The 23,851-nt window shown below is 37.1% G+C and overlaps 1 protein-coding gene across 1 annotated transcript in view; it reads right to left on the reverse strand.

Moving 5' to 3' along the window:
• IL13RA2 (interleukin 13 receptor subunit alpha 2) overlaps positions 1–17,005 on the reverse strand; it is a gene marked incomplete at its 3' end in the record, with an annotated part of 51,481 nt that extends 34,476 nt beyond the window's left edge. The window contains exon 1 of the mRNA XM_079728100.1: positions 16,959–17,005. The remainder of the gene's footprint in view (positions 1–16,958) is intronic.
• Between the last annotated feature and the right edge of the window lie 6,846 nt (positions 17,006–23,851).

Genomic DNA, 23,851 nt, shown 5'->3' on the forward strand with positions numbered 1-23,851 from the left:
TTTCATGGAACCATTGTAAAAGGTTGCCCATGCAAGAAGAGAAATAGGAACAAGTAGCTCCAACTTTTACAATTAAAATAATCATATAACTGCTTGGCTTGGTTACTAAGAAATAACCTGTGATTAATGGGAACTTGGGGAAATATTTTAATAGGACATCTAGAAACTAGGGGATTTTTTTTAAAAAAAATCTTTATAGAACATTTTGAGGTTTGGTTGTGCTAAGATTGTTTGGCCACGTACCTGGTAATGTAATCAACTACAATATATAAACCTGTGATTGTAAACAATAGAAGAAGAATAAAGAATAAAGACTTGAGAAAGAGAAACATGCAATGCTGATACTTTAAGAAGTGTAATAGAATTATTTCCTTCGTCAATGCTATCCATCCCTCGGGTATCCCTGGACTCTCTGGAGCTGGACTCCGGCAGCTATTTTCACACCTCCCACTCACTCTTCACCACTCCATTCCCTTCTAGCTTCTTCCTTCATCCCACCACCAATCCATGACTCTCCTGAAACATGTCCCACTAAAATAACTAATGGCCTCCACGTTACTGAATCCAATCAACATTTTTTATCCCAATCTTAGTGGCATTCACCTGTTTACCACCATCCTTCTTGAAACACTGTTCCCTTGGCTTTTCTCACACCAGTTTCCCAGTTTTCCTTCTACCTCTCTGGCCACACTTATCATTTCAATTTTAGGTTCATCCTTTACTTATCCTAATATTAAATGAAGTTCTTTGAAGCCCTCATCTTTTTTGACTCTATGTTCTCCCTACGTAATTTTATCCACTCCCAGAGCTTCCATTACTATCTATATGCCAATGACTTTCAAACGTATATCTCTCACTCAAGCTACTTTTCTGAGCTCCAGACCTGTATATCTAATTGTTCTCTCAAAATTTTCACTTAGAAGTCTCAAACACACCTCAAATGCAAAATATCAAACACCAAAATCATGATCTTCCATCTGAAAATGGGTATTTAGAGAAGGAGATTTGTGATGTGTGTGGGTACGAAATGATGGTTGAAGATAAATGAGAGAAAGGAATCTAGGATGATTCCTATGTTTCTGGTTTAGGACACTGCTTGGGAATTTATGCTACCATTTGGTACTGGAAATAGAGGAAAGGAAAATGATGATAAATTGCATTAATGTTTTGAATATTTATAATCCCTATGTGTATTCATGTTCTTTGAAACAGAGAAAACTGAATTATATCATCCATCTGTGTTTTGAAATCATGTATTGAAGGATCATCTGGCTATTTTAAGAAAATCTGCATACATAGAATTTATCCCTGTTCTAGGGAAGACATACTTTCTTCTCCATGCCTTTCTTTGATAAGTACAGGTTTGTTATTTACACAGCTTAAAAATATTATTAGTGACTGATGTGCAAATGAATGAAAGCATATGGCAGGACACCAAGTCTCCTGACTTCCATTCCAGTGCTCTTCCCACTCTACCACAACTACCCATACCAGATATTTAATATATTATAATTATTATAATAAGGGCCTATGCATATACATTATTATCTCTGTTTTCTTCAAGAAGAAAGTGAAGCTCTGAGAGATTAGTTATCACATGCAACTTAAAAAGCTAGGACTTGGTGGCATCAGAATTCAGTTCCAGGTCTTCCTGGCTCCTAAATCTGAGCTCTTTCTCCAATTTCACACTGTCTGCTAAGGTATTAAATGATAAAAGATTTAATACATGAACTCTCCTAGGGGTATGTGCATTTGAAAATCCTCACAACCTCCCCACTGGCAAAGAAAAACGAAACAAGCAAAGTAATCATTTTAGTGGTAAAATCTCAGGGAAAGTGAATGTGACAAGCCAATGAAGATGATACTTGTAGGCAGGCCTGTCAACTGCTTCCCAAATCATATCATGTAGGCACCTGCCTACCTACTCTGTGACTCCACGTTATCCATCTCCCCAGTATAAGTCTTGATCCCACAGAGAGAATGGAAGACATAATTCCAAATCTTCTCAGTATTGCCCCATGAGACTCTTGGAGCAGCATGGAATAATGGAAAGAGCCCAGACACTGAAGCCACACAGATCTAAAGAAGACACTTCAGCTCTCTGCACTTAATTTTTCTTATCTATAAAATGAAGGCAGGGGCTCCCCTGGTGGCGCAGTGGTTGAGAGTCCGCCTGCCGATGCAGGGGACACGGGTTTGTGCCCCGGTCCGGGAGGATCCCACATGCCGTGGAGCGGCTGGGCCCGTGAGCCATGGCCGCTGAGCCTGTGCGTCCGGAGCCTGTGCTCCGCAGCGGGAGAGGCCGCAACAGTGAGAGGCCCGCGTACCGCAAAAAAAAAAAAAGAAGGCAGTAATACTTGGGGCTTAGGAAATAATTAAATGGGATAGTGCAGTGGTCCCCAACCTTTTTGGCACCAGGGACCGGTTTCCTGGAAGACAATTTTTCCATGGACTGGGGAGGGGGGGTGCGGCAGGAGGGGGGGATGGTTTGGGGATGGTTCAAGTGCTTTACATTTATTGTGCACTTTATTTCTACTATTATTACATTGTAATATATAATGAAATAATTATACAACTCACCATAATGCTGATAGGAGGCGGAGCTCAGGCCATAACGCAAGCTATGGGGAGCAGCTGTAAATACAGATGAAGCTTTGCTCACTCACCCACCGCTCACCTCCTGCTGTGCGGCCCGGTTCCTAACAGGCCACAGACGGGTACTGGTCCATGGCCCAGAGGTTGGGGAGCCCTGGGATAGTTCACATAAAATGTCTGCAGCATAGTGGCCATAATAACTCAATTGTTATTAGCTGCCTTCAGCTTCTCCCATATCCAGGAGTCACCTCCTATTAATTCTTTGAAGACACTCTGAAAAATACATCAAAAGGAACCAGCAACCTACCCCACCCCCACTCCTCCAAGTTGCAGAAAAATACAGGTGATATTTCTCCGATTTTCAAAAAAATACCCTGAAAGCAGCTTTTCATTTACAGGTAAGATCTTAGCATTAAAAAAATAATAATAAGAATCCAATAGTTGTTCTGTCTCTCCCTTGTTTAATCCTATTGTTTAAATAATCATTTTTAACATTTCTACTGCCTTTCACAACATTAGGCAGAGTCAGGACAGCTGGCTCACTCTACAGATGAAGAAATAAAGATGGAGAGGGGGTAGGATGTCCATCCTAAGGTCACAGGACTATATGGGAAAGATCTAGAACTAAAACCCTGATCTCTTAGTCCTTAGTTTATTACTTAATAATAATAAATCTATGCAATTAAGTCTTGAACGCTCTAAAAATTCTATACATTAATAAAATTTTAACCAAAAACAGCTGATAAATGCCCTATATTCATGTTCTGGTTTTATATATCTTTTTACATATTAAAAAAAGAAAGCTAACCTGGAAGCATCCAAAATGAGTGCAATGTATAAAAGTGATGGTCAGATTTAAACCTTAATTATGGATTCTTTCAAAGGAAAACAAGCATCAAATGTATAAAATGTTAGTTCATTTCAGAGCAAAAGCAGTGAAAATTGTAATTTTTATTTTAATAACCTACTATATATGTAACCATAATATTCAAATAAATGAAATCACCATATATACAGGTATGCCTGTTCCATAAATTAAATCAAAATATCATATAAAGGTAAATTAAATCATTCATTTTAGAGGAGCTCTATGGTTATTTCTGAGCTTAAGAGAGAAAAGTTATGGCAAAGTGGAAGATTCTCACTTATAGAAAAAAAATCACCTAGAAAACAATCTCAGAAAACCTCTTAACTCTAAAATGCAACTATTCTTACCATTTCTAAAGGACCAGGTTTGCTTATAAGAGGTATGATTTGTATAGAAAGTAAAGGCTAATAAGAAAACAACAATAAAAATTAAAATCACTAGTGTTATTTATACTGATTAACCAGCACCTATTAATTAGCTTCATGCAAAAAATTACATTATTTCCCCAAATTAACATTATGTCAAGTCAAACAATTTTTGCCACTAAAGAGATTTATGAACCCATTTAAAAAGAGGTGAAGAAAGTGAAACAAATAATTATTCAAAACAATTTACCTCTAATCCCCTCTCTCCCTCCCCCAAATTTAAGTTCCAGACTTACTATAAGTGAATAATGTGTCCAGTTATAATCAAATTCTTCTGCAATATCACTGAAATCTGCTCATTGAACAGCTTCTTAGCTTAGTGGATTTTAAATGACCTTAGAACTGAAGTCTTTATGTAGGAGGAGCTCTGCTTTATCCACCAAATGTACTGTCATGAGAAAATGTGCATTCAAAGCAGTTCAGCATTCAAGGTTACATTTGTCAAAAGACTCAGAGGAAATCATGAAGTTCATCTGAGTGATTTTCTTTCCCTTTTAATTAGTTCCTGATACAGCATTTCAGTATGCTAATGTTATTTTACTATGTGACTCACCACACTGGGAGTTAAAAGATAATCCAAAGGTAAGTATGTGATTGATAGGACTATGCCAGGACTATAAACTCACTGTGTTGAGTTTCAAATATCTTTAAGTACGAAGAGATTCATAAGTGGACAAGGAATCCAGAAGCCTGGGTTCAACTCTAGGCTCTCCTTTCCACAATCAACTAGGTGACCTTGGGCGACTTCCTTAACTTCTTTGGGCCTCAGTTTCAAAAAATTTATTGAATGTAACCTCAGAAGTCATCTAGTCTAACTTTCAGTTCCAAGCAAAAATTGCCTCTGTATTTTCCCTAAGAAATGGTCAGTTTCTCATATGTAAAATTAGCATTAGAACTAGATGATGGCTAAGGTTTCCCTGATTTCTAAAATCCTCAGTGTTATTATTAAAATTCATTAAGTGTCATGTATATTTTCTCCCATTGAAAGTTTATCAAATAGTTCTTTACATAACCAAACAAGATTTTATTTCAGCCCAGATAAAATTAAATTAAGAAACTCAGATCAACACCAAATCATCCCTCATCTTTCAAGTCTCCACAGAGTTTTTAATCCACCCCTGATTTTATCTCCATGACCAGGAACCATGCAAAACTATAAGAAGCCAGGATACTTTTGATGCTTTTCTAAAGTAGATGAAGTGACATCAGTGATTTATTCTGAAATAGGGATGAATTGAGATTGGATCTCAGTCTATATACCATCTAATATTCCAATGGATAAAAAGTATCTTCCTTGCTTTGGAACACAGGTTCAGAGTTGATAGCTTCTCTCAAATACCAAAGATATATTTTACACTAAATATATGAATAAACAAATAAAAAGCAAAGAGTCTGAATAAAGAGGGGATCATGGATTACAGTCTTCACTCCATTACTAACTTTATGTTTTACCTAAGATATTTTTTTCTTTCTGTGTTCTTTTGCATAGTTAATGCTTCCCCCTAAATTGAAGTTGGAAAGTGGAAAGAAACTGAGAATTGTTTAGGGAGTTTGGTATCTGCTTTCCAGATGTCAGCTAGTTTGCCTCTTTCACAGTCATTTTTGTCAGAAATTACTTATCAGGCCTATGCGAGGAATTTTATAATCAGAATTTGCTGACATGATGGTAAGAAAAAGGAGATCTAGATTCAAAATCTTCTTTCCTTTCCCTGTGACTACAATTCCAATTAACTCATTTACTTTCTTCTATTTAAAAAAAGAAAAAACAAAAAACAACTCTCCAGGAAGTTTTCTTCAAGCTTCCTATTTCCCCCAAATTTTCTGGCCCTTGCAAATATTTTATTATACTATACTTTATAGTAGTATAATGGAGAGGTACAATTCAAAGAAATAGAAGTATCATAATACCTTGGAATAATACAGCACATTTATCTGTAGACATGCAAACCATAAATTAAATACAGTCATCCCGTGGTACCCACAGGAGATTAGTTCCAGGATCCCCACACGGATACCAAAATCCATGGATGCTCAAGTCCCTTATATAAAATGGTGTAGTACAGTTGGCCCTCCTTATCTGTGGATGCAGAACACACAGATATGGAGGGCTGACTGTAAAGTTAATAAAATGCTGTTGGAAACAATAATGCACCATGCCTCAGATGTTAAAGTTGATTAGATTTGAACTTCAACTTTGATTTGAAGCCTCAGTGAAAGCATAGGCTTAGCTTTGCTCCTTGGTGTGAAGAGAAAGACACTAAAAAGACAACTCATTTTAATATACTAAAAGTCCTATTTGATGGCTTTCTAGTGACATCGTTAGAAGTTGCCAGTGATACCTGTATGCTTATACCTTAGCACTCATTACTCTGACACAGATACAAGGCATGTTGCAACTCCTAAGAGAGAATCTGGGAGTAAGCCTGATTGGTGTAGAGAAAGGAGGTGGGATAAGACTAGTTGGAATGGTGCCCCCATAGCTGGAAGCTGGTCTACACCAAAAAAAGTGTATAAACCCACATCTGATGCAGGCCAGGGTCATGTCCCTTCATTTCACCCAAGGGACATGAAATGAAGAGGTACATCAAAGCCTCAGAGTGGGGAAGTTCCTAAGGACAATTAGGGTCAAGTCATTCTTCTGAGAGAATCAGGAAAGATGATACAAATGATTCTGCAAGCAGTCAACTGTCAGTCCCTGGAAAGGGGCCAGCAGAAATTAGGCAAAAGATTTAGGTCTGGATCCCAATTTCAAAAGAGACACGGAAAAAGAATTGAGCTTCCAGATTGGAACCAAAGTCCAATTAAACAGCCAGTAGCAGATGGTGGGGTAAGAGATAAATGCTAAAGCCTGACGCTTACAAAGTTTCCCAGGGGCCCAAATCAATTCCAGAGGCATAGCATACACTAGGTTATTTCCAGACTTCTACCTGCTAAAAGAAAATGGTTCTCATTGGGCCAGGGGTATATCAGAACTGAGACTTCTTAGGCTGACACCATGAAGTGAAGCTGATGGGCCTAGGGTAGACAAGTACTATCTCTGAGCTCTTTAGCAGGAACATATATATTACTTTATTTTATCCATTATCCCACTGATAGCTAAGTAGATAATATTTCAGTTTTATAAATGGATATCACTCAAGTTTCAGTAGGTTAAATAACTTCCAGAAGTCAAAAATTCAAGAGAAATGAAACCTAGGTAGACCTGACACATAGTCCAGTGCTCTTCCTACAGAGCTACTGCTGGGATTCTTCCTGATACCTCAGCAGCTAAAATAGCTTACTGGCAGGGATCATGATATCTCTTTCATTGTGTAAAGCTCTGTAACTCCCATTCTGTTGACCATCAAAACAGGAAATGGGTATTCCTGAACTGCTGTTCAAGTGAGGCAATCAGCAAAGGCATTATTTAATACCCCAAAGTGTTATTTCCTTTGTAATGCTAAAAGACATCAAACTAGCATGAACAAGAAAAATAAAGATTTAAAAAATAAATAAAATAACCATTCTAGTTTATATATGCGCACACACACACACACACAGAGACACCCCATTCTTAAAAAAATTCTCTGAATTTGAGAACAGTTTTTAAACTTTCGGGCAAATGTTAAACTTCTTAGGCTCTGTGGGGATTTTTCAAAAATCATAACACCCCGGAAAACTGACTTGAAAAGTTATTTGGTATAGTTGACATGTATACAGAAAAGCAGTGTCCTATAAAGAACATGCTCTGTAAGACAAAGGGCATCTAGACTGCCTGTGTTCCCCCAAATCCAGTTTTTAATACTCTGAAACCAGCTAATTTATGAACTCTGAGTTCCCCTACAGACTACCACAGATCCAACAGCAGGATACCAGAGCTGAGATTCTCAGGAAATCCAAATGAGCTGGGAAATACAGTTAGCAACATCATGATCTAGTCCCCAGATTAACACCAAACACACTTAAACACAGACACACGGACTGCCAAAAGTCAGCAGTGCCATTCTCTGCTTTCTATCCTCTCACATTCATTTAACGGTTCACAGAGCAATGATGTGTCAAGCACCTTGCTAGATGCTGGGGGTACAAATGTGAGCTAGATACTACCTCATGTAGCTCACATTCTAGTTAGAGGGATAGAAACTAGAAACTATTGATAATTATAGTACTGTGTGATAAGAACATTATACTATGATAGAATCATTGGTAGCTAAGGAAGCTCAGAGGAAAGAACAACTCATTCTATGTGCATTGTGGTAAAAAAGGTGAGTATCTTTAGGAAGAGATGGCTTGGGTGGGGGGAACTGCTGCTCCTGATATATTTGGTCCTTTGTCCCCAGTTCCTGGCACAAAGCTCCTAAAACCCTTGGAATTTCCTGAGTTAATGGAGTGTCTTTTGTTATTCGTAATGAGCTCCTTTCAGCCAAACTTGAGTTTATGCTAATGAGGTGATGATTGGTGAGCCTCCACTTCGCTCAGGATGAGGGCTGGTTGCCAGAGAAACCAACATTGAGATTAGAGGTTGGAACTATCATGCCCACCCCCTGAGCTCCTGGAAGGTGAGAGGGGCTGAAAGTTGAGTTCAATCACTAAAGATTTAATCAATTATGCCTTACTAATGAGACTTCTATAAAAACCCCTAAACAACTGGGTGTGGAGAGCTTCCAGGTTGGTGAGCACATTAAGGTACTAGGAAGTTGACATGCCTGGAGAGAGAATAAAAGCTCCATGAGCTGTGGTACCCTCATCCCCACCAATACCTTGCCCTATACATTTCTCCCATTTGGCTGCTCTTATAATAAACCATTAATAGCAAATAAAGTGTTTTCCCGAGTTCCTTGAGTCATTCTAGTGAACTATCAAACCTGAAATGAGTCATTATGACTTCCTGAATTTATAGCTAGTTGGTCAGAAGTACTGGGGCTTTCGACTGGCATCTGAAGTGGGGACAGTCTTGATGGACTGACCTCTTAACCTGTGGGGTCTTTGCTAACTACAGATAGTGTCAGAATTGAATTGAATGGTAGGATACCCAGTTGGTGTTAGAAAATCTGAGACTGAATAATTGGTTGATGTCAGAAAACACCACAGACAAGTCAACCGTCTTTTTAACCATTTATGACTCATACAACCCCCCTATTTGGAAAGGCCTAGGTCTTTCAGGAAGCTTATCAAGATAAAGTTGTCTGATAAACTGTGGCAGAGACTCTAATTGTTTCCCAGTATCCATTCTCCTATTCTTCCTGTTAGTAACAGAACCTTATGAACTTTAGCTGTGTACATGGCCTCCCAGCCAGAGACTATATTTTCCAGACTCCTTTGCAGAAGATGTGACAGAAATTTAGACAATGATATGCAAGCAGCAGCAATGTGTGCAACCTTTGGATCATGTTTTGACAAAAAAAACTCTTGTCCTCTTCTTTCTCTCTCCTCACTCAACCAGTAGGCTATAGCACAGACATGATAATGGGAGCCAATTTGACCACATAGAGAAAGTCACCATACTAGGAGATAGCAAAGCAACAGGCAGAAGGACCCTGGGCCTTGGATGACCTCCTGCAGCAGTGCTGCCTGCCCACTTTTGGTCTGTTGCTTGAGCCATAATATTTTGATGTGTCTTGATTATAGCAATTTTTTCTGTACTCTAAATAACATAGAAATAAATCTTCATAAAAGTGCAATTGAGCTCATAGCAGCACTATTTACAATAGCCAAGACATGGAAGCACGCCAAGTGCCCATCAACAAATGCTTAGCTTAAGAAGATGTGGTATATATAGAATATTACTCAGCCATAAAAAAGAATGAAGTATTGCCATTTGCAGAAACATGGATGAACCTAGAGAATATTATGCTTAGTGAAATAAGTCAGACAGAGAAAAGACAAATATTATATGAAATCACTATACATGGAATCTAGAAAATAATACAAATGAATCCATGTACAAAACAGAAACAGGCTCACAGACGTAGAAAACAAATTTATGGTTACCAAAGGGGGGAGGGAGGGAGGGAGGGAGGGAGGGAGAAATTCGGGGTATGGGATTAACAGATACAAACTACTATACATAAAATAGATAAGCAACAAGGATTTACTGTATAGCACAGGGAATTATAGCCATTATCTTGTAATAACCTATAATGAGATATAATTTGCAAAAAAAATATTAAAAAAGAATCACTATGTGGTACATCTGAAACTAACACAATACTGTAAATCAACTATACTTCAATTTTTTTAAAGATGCAATTGATATTACTTAATGTGTTACTCTTCCCAAAGGCATTTGCACATGGAATCCAAAAATCAAAGACTGTATAAACTCCAAAGAAAAATATGCTAATGGTAATTCAGATGTAGCGATAGGCCAGAGGTTTCTGGCTTTGGTTATATTTTGTTTTTAGCTCCCTTTAAATCTCAGCATGCCAACAACTGCCTACTCTGTCACTCCTTTAAGTTCAGCCCTGACTCTAAGCTTTCACATGTCAGTTTTTCCCCTTAGTATGTGATTTCCTTAAGAGCAGGAAGTGTGCCTTACTTGCCTCTATAAATCCAGTTCCTAGAGTACAGCAGATGTTCAATAAACATGTATTGAATGCTTCTAGTGAAGGTAACCAAAACAGCCATATTTTCTCCCTTTAAAAAAAAATTTCTCCACACATAGCTTTATTCTAATAATGCAAACAACTAAGTGACAAAAATAATAATGACAGAATAGGCTCATGATGTTGGTTTAAACTGCTTGTCAGGCAGTGTGTTTAATGATTACCCATGTTCCTTATTCCTCACAATAACTCCATGATGTAGAAACTACTATTGACATTCCCATTTTATAGAAAAGATAACTGAGGCTCAGAGAAGTTTAAAAGCTTTCCCAAGGTCTCACATTTAGGAAATGGTTGAAATAGGGATTTAAACCCAGGATTTCTCAGCTGCAATGTAGTATGCCATATTATCTTCCAGAAATGACCTGGCAATGTGTAGGGTGGTGAGGGGAAAAATTAGCCTGGGTTTAAGAATGAGGTACAGATAATTAAGCCAATCTAAAGTTCATGTTGTGAGTTGCCAAATCAATATAAATTATATGATGCTTGTAAGAAACTTTTGTTAGTTTTCTGATCAAGGAATACTTTCACCTTGAAAATCTGTACATGGGGATATTTTTAATCTGGTCGTGAACCTTGGCGCAGTTCCCTAAAAACTGAAGAAAACTGCCCTGGAATGATCATAAGAGGAACTGCTATTTTATATAAATGTTTCAGACGACACTGGAAGAAAACAGCATAGACATGAAATAGACTTCACAAGATCAGTTTGAACATAATATATTATCTGCTATCAAGCATTTTATTCATCAGTTATATTTCTAAGTTTGCTATTGTTTAAGAATATTCAGATATATAGAAGTAGAAATAGTATACTGAAACTGCATGTACCCATTATCTAGATTCAACAATTATCAAGATAAAATTTTTATTAATCATATCATGAAAACTGATATTCCTACTTTCAAAGGTAAGAAAGCATCATGTTCACAGATACTGCTTAAATGCTGAAACAAATCTAAAAATCCTAGTCTAACACCCTCTTTTTACAGCCAAGTAAACCAAAGCCTTGAATGCAGCGATGACCTAATCAAGGTCATTTAGTTAGTAACAGCCTATATAAGAATCAGTTTCCACTATATCACACTGCTATTTAGTATTCAATACTCCTTAGTTTATTTGAATCCTTTGAAAATAATTGATGAAACGTGGTAAAAGCCTTTTTTTCCATAAATTCATTAAAACAGACTAGGCTATTCTCCAGATGAGTCTGTTCTGCCGAATTTTTTTTCTGAGAATACAAGTTACAACTGTCCCACTTATCCCCTTTAACATCTAAATGTATTATAAAATAAACAGTTTTCAATCAAAAGAGTTCAGAGAAACAATCATATAGAATTTTACCATAACATCATGATCTTTCCCTATTTGTCTTGATAATGCTGAGACAGGAACAAACATATAATGAACTTGTTAATGAACTACTAACAGGAAACCAGAGTATACACGTGTGTCCTTGTATTGAGCCTTAATAAAATTAGGAAGTTAAGTCCCAGCTGGAGGCCGGACAACCAGCAGAAAATTCCTAATCAGCCAGGGCCCAGCGTAATTTTAGGAAAAATAAAGATCAACAATACACATTAATTTTCTCAAGTTGTCATTCTAATAGTGGCATACGGGTTTTAAAATGCTTAAACAGTTCCTAAACCTGGTTTCAAAACCATCTCATCTATTAATCTTTGCATTTAATTTAGAAAACCACAGATTTTATGGATCATATTTATTGCATATTAACATTTGACTTCAAAGTGGCTGTATCACCCAAAAAGAGAACAGCTGGATACTTTACACTAATATTTGTGAATTATATTTTAGATTGGCAGCATATCTTTAAAGAAATGTTTTATTTCTTTCCTCAGACTATGACCTACTTTCTCCCTAGGTTACCGTCATTCATTCGTTCAGTCAGTCATTTATCTGACAAACATTGAGTTCTGTGCTAGGTAAGCGGGATACAGCAATGAATGAACAAATTCCTGCCCTCACTGAACTTACATTCCAGTGGTGGGGATAGATCATAAACAAACAAGCAAGCAAAAAAAATATGTTAGGTAATGATAAATGCCATAACAAAAAGAGGCAGGGTAAGAGGTTAAATAGTAATGGGTGGAGTGAGGAAACAAGGCTATTTTAGAGAGGATGATCAGCAAGGCCTCTCTGAGGAAGGATCTGAATAAAAGGATGGAGGGAGTCATGAAGATAACTGAGTAGAGAGTGTTTCAGGCAAATGGAATAGCAAGTGCAATGGCCCTGACGAGGGACTGTGTAGGTTGTGACAAGGAAGCCTGTGTTGCCGGAGCAGAGTAAGCAAGGAAGAAAGTAAGAAGAGGAAAGGTCAGAGAGGTAGACAGAGGGGGCAGTTTGTGTGGTGCCTTCCAGGCCATTTTAGACTTTGGCTTTTGTTCTGAGTGAGATGGGGAGCCATTGGAAGGTTTTGATTAGGGAGTATATGAAATTAGTTATAGCTTAGAGATAACTCCAGCTGCTGAGTAGACAATAAACTGGAAAAGGAAACAGTTTTCTATCCGAGAAACTTTTGTAATTTTCTAGCCAAGAGATGATGGCAGCTTGCATTATGATGGTGGGGAGCGCCATATTCTGAATATATTTTGAAGGTAGGGCTGATGTGATTTTCTAAAGGATTAGATGTAGGGTATGTGAGAGAGAGGGTAATCTAAAATGACACCAAGGATTCTAATCTAAGCAACTAGGTAAATGGTGATGTCATTTATTGAAAGGAGGCACAGTGGGGGAGGAGCAGTCTTGGTGTGGGAATAAAGAATTCAATTTTGGACATGATAAGTTTGAGATGCTCATTAAACTTCCAAGTGAAGATACAGAGTAGACAGTTGGATACACAAATCTGGAGCATAGCAGAGAGTTCAGTACTGGAGATAACATTTGAGAGTTAATGATATATACATGGTCCTTAAAGCTCTGAGACTGAGAATGAGATTGTCCGGTGACCATTTGGATTGTGTAGCAGGTTGAGGCATGGGTCATTCTAAAACTAGAAAATTAGGAACTCTAGAGAATTACCACACCGTTAAAAAAAGATGAACATTTGCTGATTGGAACAATTATCAAACATCACTAGATAAACTAAATGGTGTTCATTGGTTTTAATCTTTCTGTCCTTTATTCTCAAGTACAAAAGTATATTATCTCACATGGTAACATGTTAGAACTAATTCAGACATCTTTCTTTTAACTTCTTCTATTTTAAATAGTCAAAGTTTCAGCAATATTAACACCACAGTGCTAATCACTAAGTTTCTAAAAGCCACACAGTCTTTTATTCACTTTATAAGACTCGTTCTTACAAAGTTCTTTTCTAGAACTTTTCCTTGCCTGGCTGGTGGCATTACTGCATTAAAATATGAAACTTCCTTACTTTTAAACCCCTCATTTCCTTTCTTTTCTATTCAAGTTTGAAGACCAATTAAGCATTTTTGTGCTCATGTGACAACTAAGGGGCAATAAATGAAAATTTCCCTGAAGAGAAAGTTGTTCAAAGACTCATAATTTCAGGACCCAAAAGACATCTTAAAAAAAAATCCTCCAGGGCTTCCCTGGTGGCGCAGTGGTTGAGAGTCCGCCTGCCAATGCAGGGGACACGGGTTCGTGCCCTGGTCCGGGAAGATCCCACATGCCGCGGAGCGGCTGGGCCCATGAGCCATGGCTGCTGAGCCTGCGCATCCGGAGCCTGTGCTCCACAGCGGGAGAGGCCACAGCAGTGAGAGGCCCGCGTACCGCAAAAAAAAAAAAAAAAAAAAACCAACCCCCCCCAAAAAAAAAACCAAAAAGAAAAATCCTCCAAACTCATCAAATTGTACACATTAAATATGTACAGTTCTTTGCATATCAATTATACCTCACTAAGCTGTGAAAAATAATTTTTTTAAAAAATCTTCCTTCATTCTGTGTCACCAAATTGTTGCACTGATTTTCTGTTACTACTAGTTTCAACTGATCTTTCTGGTATATTCCCCATTAATCCCTGTGTGCTGTGTTTAAATGTTGAGAGCAAAGTTACATACCATTTTCCTTGGTTCTGAGCTGTTCTCTAGCATATATATGTGACACACATTTAGAAGAAGACACAGAATAGCTAAGAGAAATGCAGATATACATACTAAATTAATCATAAAAGTTTCAGATCTTAGTATAGTGTCTAAGAACATTAAATCTGGAGTCATATTGCCTGGGTTTGAATCTCAGCACCATTATTTACTAGTTGCGTGACCCTAGAGAATGTACTAAACATCTTCATGCCTCACTTTCCTCATCTTTAAAAGGGCTTACTTCACAGGATTGCAGTGAGAATTAAATGAATGTGTGTAAAGCATCTACTATGTGCCTGGCGCACAGTAAGCCTATGTGTGAATTAGGTGATAGAAGATTTTAATCAGAAGACTGGGCAGGGGTTGAATAAAATAAAGCTCCATCTGTCCATTTACTTGTCAAGATTTACCCCTTGCCACCTACTGGGGTTACAAGTCCCAATTTGGCATAATGCCTCTGTGATAAACTCTCAAAGCAGGAATTATTTTCTCTAAAGCATGCATTGATATTCACATAAAGTACTCAAGAGGTCTGTATGGGAAAGAAGCAGGTAGGTGTTAATCTTTCACATTTGCACAGTATGACTAATTCTTATCTTGAGTATTTTGCAAAGTACAAAGGCTAGGACTGCTACATTTTAGTGATCTGTAAGGAATGAAGGTATGAATGCATGGATGCATGTATGAATGAAACAAAAAATCCTAGAAGAGGGAGGATAAACATAATGAGAAAATATCAAAAGGGAAGGAGATGGGAAAGCAAGAATTGCTAAGCCATCAAAGACCTCATTCCCACACTTGGCAACTATGCCTAAGCCTCTTGCATTTTTTTTAAGTAAGAGGAACAATTTTCTGTAAATGCTTAACAGAAATCCTTAAAGTTCCATTATTGATACAAAAGAGGCCCTTCCTTTGGAGAAAATGCAGCAGAGTGTCTCAGGATATAACATCCACAGATAATTATAAGTTCTCAAACATTAAATAACAATGACCAGATTCCTTCCCTAGTTTATCAGTTCCATACGCCAGAGTGGGCTGCAGAATCTCAGAGACCCAGAAGATAGAATAAAGGATTGTAAGGAAGCCAGTGTAGAAAAGCAGTTATCATTTCCACTTCTTCCTAAAGCTTGGAAAACCTAAATTAGGGGAAAGGCATAAAAATATATTTTCTTCCCTCAAGAAGTTCACAGTCTAGTCCAGGGAGGTAGACAGGTGCAAAGACAAATATGATGCAGTCTACTAAATACTATCATAGAGAGAAGCATTTTTTCCTTGTGGGCCTATGGAAATCCAGGCTATGGGTTTCAGCGAGGGGATGATGTCTAAGTGGAGTTTTAAATGATAAATAGGAGGTCTCACTATCTTCTCTTTGGAGTATTGAAAGTATTCCCTATCTTCCCTCTGGCCCACCCTCTCTGGCCCCACAAGAAAAATATGAAGGAGGACTTGAGTTGTCCAGGGAGGGAGAACTTGAGATGGGTCCAGCAACAGAGTTTTTATTTAGGACAAGGTAGCCTGACTGTGTGTAAATTTGGACTATCTTCTTTTTCCTTCATTTAATGTATCAGTGACATTAGCCTTCCACATTACCATGAGTCTTTTAGAATGCCACACTGTTTGACAATTGTCATTTGCTATGTCATCCAAATACTTAATGACACAGACAGACTCTAATTCCAAGCTACATAGATGCTGCTTACTATGGACTCCTTAGAAAAAAATTAAACAGCTGTGAACATTCTTTTTCATAAGGTTTGGTGGGATTTGTTGTGGCCAGTATATGCCACATTTAATTTCTTAACTATCATCTATGATATTTAATATGAGTCAAATTTCCATGATATCAACTGATATCAACCTTTTAAAAAAAATTTCCAAGCATGGTAAATTAGTATCTCTCCCTTCTCCTCCTCACCCCTTATTCTAGAAGAGTCCCAAAAGAAAAAGATCATCTCTAAAGTCATAAGAAATATCTTCTGTATGAATCTCCCTCTGCCATGGTACCCTTCTTGTGTCCCTCGATCTTAAAGAACATGCTCTTCTGAGTCATCTCTCTCTCATATGCCTGTCACACTTCTATGGACCAACAGATTCTTATCCCTCACAGACATACACATACCCATGGCACCTCACCAGACAAATAACCATCAAAATAGAGACAGATTTAGTGATGTGTATTAAGAGCACTAGACTGAATTAGGGGACATGAGTTTTGGCCATAATTCTACCACTGTTACATTGGATGCAAATTTCATTTTCTCAGGACCTCAATTTCTTCAACAGTAAAATAAGCTTGATGACCTACAAAGTCATATCCAGCTCTAATTAGTCTCCAAAAATACTTTAAAATAAAATTTGCTTTATTACAAATACATTTATTTTACACAATTTTATTATAAATCTTAAGAAAATTAAAACTTACCTTTCCAAATGTGTGAGACCCAGCCACGTCTTGTGAACTGTCTCTACAAGGCCTGTGTAAGAAGATAATATGGGTTAAAAGCAAACGAACTTATATGAAAAAACATATTAAATGTGGTAACCTCGATGATATCTGTGGAAAGGAAATTATTCAAATAAATACTGTTTGCTTTTACAAAATGCTTAAGGTAACAGAACTTGTGTGGACTGGCACAGTTCACATTATTTTCCCTCCTTCCAAGAAGAATGGGTAATATTTATACTAATCATCACCAGTGAAATAATTATTACTGATATGGTAAAGAAACATACTGAGATATTACTCAGACTATCATTATGTTTTGAAATGAGAGGAAACTACTAAAGATTATAATTTGTTTACAGAAGATTTTTTTTTAAAATATCACTTAACCAATAGTTTAAATGCAAATCATGCCAGCCCACTCCAACATTATATAAAGACAACATGATTCCAAAAGAGCTGGTGTACCAAATGTAGTACTACAGAAGAATCCTTAGGGTCGCTAGTTCTTGCTGCTACATTCAAACCATCATAGACAAATGAGACTTTCTCCTATTTATAAACCTCTTTAGAGAGAAGATTCCACTACTTTCCTCAGGATCCATTTCCAGTGTTTCACAATCAAGATTCCTCCTTAAGGGTCTAACAAAAATCTCCCATGCCCTTTCTTAAGTTTATTTAATCATCTAAGAATAAAGAGACTATTGACTATCCTCTGCATCTGAGTCATTGATATTTTAAGAAAATTATTAAATTATCCCTCAGGCTTCTCTTCTTTGGGTTGATGAATACTGTTCTTTCAACATTCCCCTCAGAGCACATCTCTTATGTTCCGTGACCTGTTTTCTGTTTCTCTAGGTAAATGCCTTGCTTCAGAATTCTGGTAAGGCCTGCCTAGATTTGAGCTTCTCATTTTATGTTTTACACTCTAAAACTCTTTAGAATGTATTTAGAATTTACATGGGGTCTATAGTATCTGCTCCTTACCTAAGATTTTATCTGCCAGAATAATATTAAGCAATCACCCAGATTATCCAAAATATAGCCGTATAACCACAGTGCGAAAAAATATAAATTAAAAAAATGTAAAAGTCCTAATTCAAGCTCACAAAATAAGAGAAGTGCAGTTTTAGCTTTGTGGTATCCTGTCCAGAAGCCAAGAAATTATTTGTGGTACTTCTCAGGAAACAAATGTTTAAACTCTTGGGAGAAAGCCAGAAATCTGGAGTCAGTGATGCAGTTCTTGGCTCCCTAATTCTTATGTCACCAGAGAAATATTTTGGCTGAGCACTAGATACTTGTCCTCATTTCCAGACCACTTCGTTTTGTGAAGTTAGATTCTCTGGAGAACTATATAGTGCAGGCCAAGGTGCATTTTTATGTTCTAATAGCCATATGTTATATATTTGAAATTTGAGCTTTTGGAATGTATGAAGGTATTGCCAATGTAAAAGCTGTCTTCCCATATATTACACAATAGCATAAGAACTAATGCCTCTCTAAGGCTTCTGTTTTCTATTGATGAATCAGACTCTCAACAAGAGAAAGTAATGGTGCCCTTTGGATTTAACCCTGACGTGGTATACATATCGGACCAACTCTACACAAAGGCAGAATAGGTATCACCTTTGTAGTGAGATTTGAGGGGCCCTAAAAGATCAGCCTAGTTCAGTACCTGACTTGCTCTCTTTGGTTCTCAAACATCTCCTTCTCAATAAGACCAACACTATGTCCACTCTATTTAAAACTGCAACCTGAGGGCTTCCCTGGTGGTGCAGTGGTTGGGAGTCCGCCTGCCGATGCAGGGGACACGGGTTTGTGCCCCGGTCCGGGAAGATCCCACATGCCGCGGAGTGGCTGGGTCCGTGAGCCATGGCCACTGAGCCTGCGCGTCTGGAGCCTGTGCTCCGCAACGGGAGAGGCCACAACAGGGAGAGGCCCGCCTACCGAAAACAAACAAACAAACAAACAAAAAACCCTGCAACCTGTTCCAATCACACACACACACACGCACACACACACGCACAGCACACCTATTTCTATATTTCAAAGCATGCATTTCCTTCTAATATATAATATCATCTAGTTAGTGAATTAATTAATTTGTCATTTATTGCCTGTCTCTCTCCTCTAGACTGTAGGCTATATGCAGCAGGTATGTTTGTCTGTTTCGTTCACTGATGATGCCCAAGTACCTAAAACTAGTACCTGACACACATTAAGTGCTCAATAAATATGCTTTAAATGAATGAATGAGTTGAATAATCCCTGAGGGATAGCTAGTATACAGACTGGCACTATGACATGCTCTACTTTGATATACTATTGAACACATCAATCATCAGTTAAATCATTAAGTTGAAAACAGAAATAGCAAGTATTATTCAACCAATTGCAAAATATTATTGAATGTTACTTTCGTTTATTTATTTCAAAACATTTATTCAGTGCTTACAAGTTGCATTTCATCATTTACATAGATATATATATTCATATACACAACCACATATGTATTTTCTATAAACACTTAGACAAGGGCACACATGGAAGAAGCAAAAGGAGTAAAGGAGAATAGAAGAAAGTGAAAATAAAATAGAGACAACCATGGGCTGATTTGAGAACTGAGAGGATAGTAAGTGGTTTGGGGGTAGTTGAAGAGAGTACTAAAATGGTCAGGAAAAAATCTAGAGGTGACATTAGGACGTAATCAGGAAATATCTCACCTGGATCTCTCATGAAACTTAACTTAGATCAGGTAGGATAGGTCAGCCTCACTCCACATAAACCTCACTCCTTTTTTCCTGCTCTTGGGATCCCTACCTATTAAAAACCAAATTCCTTTCTCCCAAGGTGCTACATCTCCCTGGTTTCATTAAACTACTGTAGTTCATTTCCTCACACTCAAAAAAAAAGAAAAAAAAACCCCAAACTTATTTGTTTACCTTAGTTAACAAAATAGGAATGAAGCATTAGACTTGCCTTTTCATGTGACTATAAGCCTTCACATTCTCTGGAAATGAGTCTGAAACCAAATGGGGAAGCTGCCCCAATGGTTTCCCTTTTGTGCTTTCCATTTTCATTTCCTATCTCTAAATGATTTCTTTTTAAGTAGAATTGACTAAAACAAGAACAAAGGGAATGCTGAAACCACTTGAACTATAGGAAGCGTTTGGAAATGGTAAGCAATGTCTACATTTCCCTTTCTCTTTTTCAAAAAAACCCTGTAACATTTATAGTATGTTCATTGAAACAATTTCTTTGAACAACTGGAGGAAACTGTCAGCATTCCAAAGGCAAAACACACTAAAAGGCATTTATTTTAATTTTCAGGACATAGTTAATATTCTTCTCCTCTGTCATTCTCTTTTTTTAGTTTTTGATGATATTAAGCTTCCAAAGTAGTTTATATTTGAAAAATAGTATAAACACATCAGAGCTGTACATGGCTTTAAATTTTATATTTATTTTTACATGTGAGTTTCATAAGAAACCATTGAGATACGAAGAACAGGAAGTATTCACCCCATTTTCTAGATGAGGAAAATAGTGCATTTTCCAAGATCACATAACAAAAAATTGTCTATCTGTTAACAGAGATCAGGCTGCCTTTTAATGTTGTCTGTATTCCTATATTCTTCTATTTCCGTTTAGCAGATATTAATTGAGCACCTAGCACTTAGCACTAAAAAACCAAGAGCTACATACTCTAGATACAAACATAAGACACAGTCTCTCTTCCCTCAAGGAAATTAGTATTTAGTATAGAAAACAGACATGTAAATAAATATTGCTAATACAGTAAGAGGTTGTATTAAAATGGTGGTCTCCAAACTTTGTAGATAATAAAATTCACTGTTTTCTTATTTTGAACACATCATCTCAGTAGATGTATGTTCATTTATAAATTATACACCTACAGTGTCATAATTAGCTAATATCTTAAGGCAAAAAACATTTTCAAGGTGAAGTTCACTATTACTATACAGTATATAAATTCATATATCAAAGTCTTGTTAACTTTGAACACTGTAGGCCAACATTTTAGTAGGTCTTATTAGATCATCATGTTTTTTGGATTTCTTTTGTTTTGTATTTAAACTAATAATGTAGTTTGCAAAGAATGCTGTCAATTTCTTATTCAGTCATTCTTACATTATTAGTAATATCATCAATATTCTTTGCAGGAATCTTTTAGAGTCATTTTGTGAGGCTTAGTTTAAAATTTGATGATGTGATTGAGAAATCTAACTGGGAACATGTAAACTGCAATATCTTGCACTATGGTGAAATTTAATAAATGAGTGTTTTGGTCCATTCCTCTACACTTTTGCTCTGGGATACCTCAGAGACATTATATGACATCACCTGTGACCCTCTGTTATCAAACAGGCTAAGTGATGACAACATTGTTTATATATATATGCAATTATATATAATATTTTGTTATATATAATAAAAGATTCATTATTTTTGATTAAAATAAATATAAATAGACATTCTTACATGTATACTCAACAACAATGTCCACCTAAAACAACCCCTAGAGTGTATTTTTCTAGCTTGACATACCACTGCACCAGTCCGTGCAATGGTCAGAAAATGAATTTATAAATTTTGAAGTATTTTCCAACAAGGACTAAAAATGTTTTCTGTTGCTTTCTGATCCCTAACCAGAAAATTGTCTAGCCATGGTGTCTCAAATTCAATCCCCATGCCTTCTAGCTGAGCTTTTACTATATTTACTCTATAATTTTAAAGATCACTTAGGAAGAAAGAGTGTAAGAGACGGTTGTAAACTGGTTACCAGACTAATTAAATGGTTCTATTAATAGGCTAAGATTATCTCATGTGTTATTACTTTATTTAGAGACTAAGTTCCAAGTGATTGTACTTTGCTTTGAATCATATTATATTCTCAAGATTATAAATCTAAACAACAAACATGGTGTACTAAGCCAAACATATTTAAGGCAGCATGATGTAATGGAAAGAGTTTTGAAGTCAGACAGGCTTGAATTTAAATTCCAGCTCAGCCATTTAGGAGTTATGTGGCCTTGGGAAAGTAGCTTAATTCTCTGAACCTGTTTCCTCAGGTGTTAAATGGAAGTAGTATCATCTCCCTCATCAGGATTTTTTGTGAGTAAAACATGTCATTCAGTTAAGTGCTCAATAACTGAATATCAATTATCACTTAAAATAAATGAAATTATGTGCAAATGGTGCAAAATTTTCAGCTTAGTGTTGCATGGTAATTATACCTTCTGGGAGAGTTTTCATGAATGGGCTAGTGTAGTGGCTCATTCATTCAACTAATATTTATTGAGTACCAACTCTATGCTCAGCACTGTGCCACATTTTGTGGGGAACACAGTGCTCTCCGACAACATAGTAGGGTAGGTTAGACTCTTGTTAACAAATAAACACAAATATGCAATTGCTCAAATGCAACAAAGGCTTACTTCTTGTTCACTTAACAATCCAGAGTGGGTATTCAGGTCACCAGGTAATCTTTCTACTTTCAACATATGGTTTCCAATGTTGCTTTGGTTGCCATCATTCCTTTCCATGGAAAGGGAAATAAAACTTGGAAGTGCACATATGGAGGTTCTATGGGCACATCCTGGAATTGACATATGTAACCTCTGCTCCCATTCATTGGAGAGAACTTAGTCAGATGGCCTAATCTAACTGCAAGGGAAGCTGGGAAATGTAGTCTAGCTGGGTGCACAGGAAGTAGGGCAGAACAGACTTTGGTAGACAGTTATCAGTCTGTAGTTGATTTTTGAACAGACATAAGAAAGACAACAATGTCTGTATGTATAGGAAATCAGTTTATAGAAAGGATGGGGGAACACATACACCACTGCTGTTGGAGAAAAGGTTCACAACCAAATCACTGTGTTTATATACCTTCCAATTTATTATACAAGCATACCTTGGAGATATTGCAGGTTTGGTTCCAGACCACCACAGTAAAGCAAATATTGCTATAAAGCAAGTCACACAAATCTTTTAAATTTCCCAGTGCATATAAAAGTTACATTTACACTGTAGTTTATCAAGTGTGCGATAGCACTGTCTAAAAAAATATATACATACCTTAATTTAAAAAATACTTTATTTGCTAAAATGCTAGCCATCAACTCAGCCTTCAGCAAGTCACAATCTTTTTGCTGGTGGAGGGTCTTGCCTTGATATTGACGGCTGCTGACTGATCAAGGTGGTGACTGCTGAAGGCTGGGGTGGCCATGGCAACTTCTTAAAATAAGACAATGAAGTTTGCCGCATTGACTAACTCTTCCTTTCACGAACAATTTCTCTGTAGCATGCAATGCTGTTTGATAGCATCTTACCACAGTAGAACTGCTTTCAAAATTGGAGTCAATCCTCTCAAACCCTGACACTGCTTTATCAACTAAGTTCATGTAATATTCTAAATCCTTTGCTGTCATTTCAACAATCTTCACAGCATCTTCACCAGGAGTAGACTCCATCGCAAGAAACAACTTTCTTTGCTCATCCATAAGAAGGAACTCCTCATTTATTAAAGTTTTATCATGAAATTGCTGCAATTCACTCACATCTTCAGGTTCCATGTCTAATGCTAAGTCTCTTGCTATTTTCACCACATTTGCAGTTACTTCCCCCACTGAAGTCTTGAACCTCTAAAAGTCATCCATGAGGGTTGGAATCAACTTTACCCAAACTCCTCTTTATGTTGATATTTTGACCTCTTCCCATGACAGGAATGTTCTTAATGGCATCTAGAATGGTGAATCTTGTCCAGAAGGCTTTCAGTTGACTTTGCCCATATCCAACAGAGGGATCATTATGGTAACTATAGCTTTACAAAATGTATTTCTTAAATCAGA

Source organism: Hyperoodon ampullatus (genome assembly GCF_949752795.1).
Source record: "Hyperoodon ampullatus genome assembly, chromosome: X".
NCBI classification, from domain to species: domain Eukaryota; kingdom Metazoa; phylum Chordata; class Mammalia; order Artiodactyla; family Ziphiidae; genus Hyperoodon; species Hyperoodon ampullatus.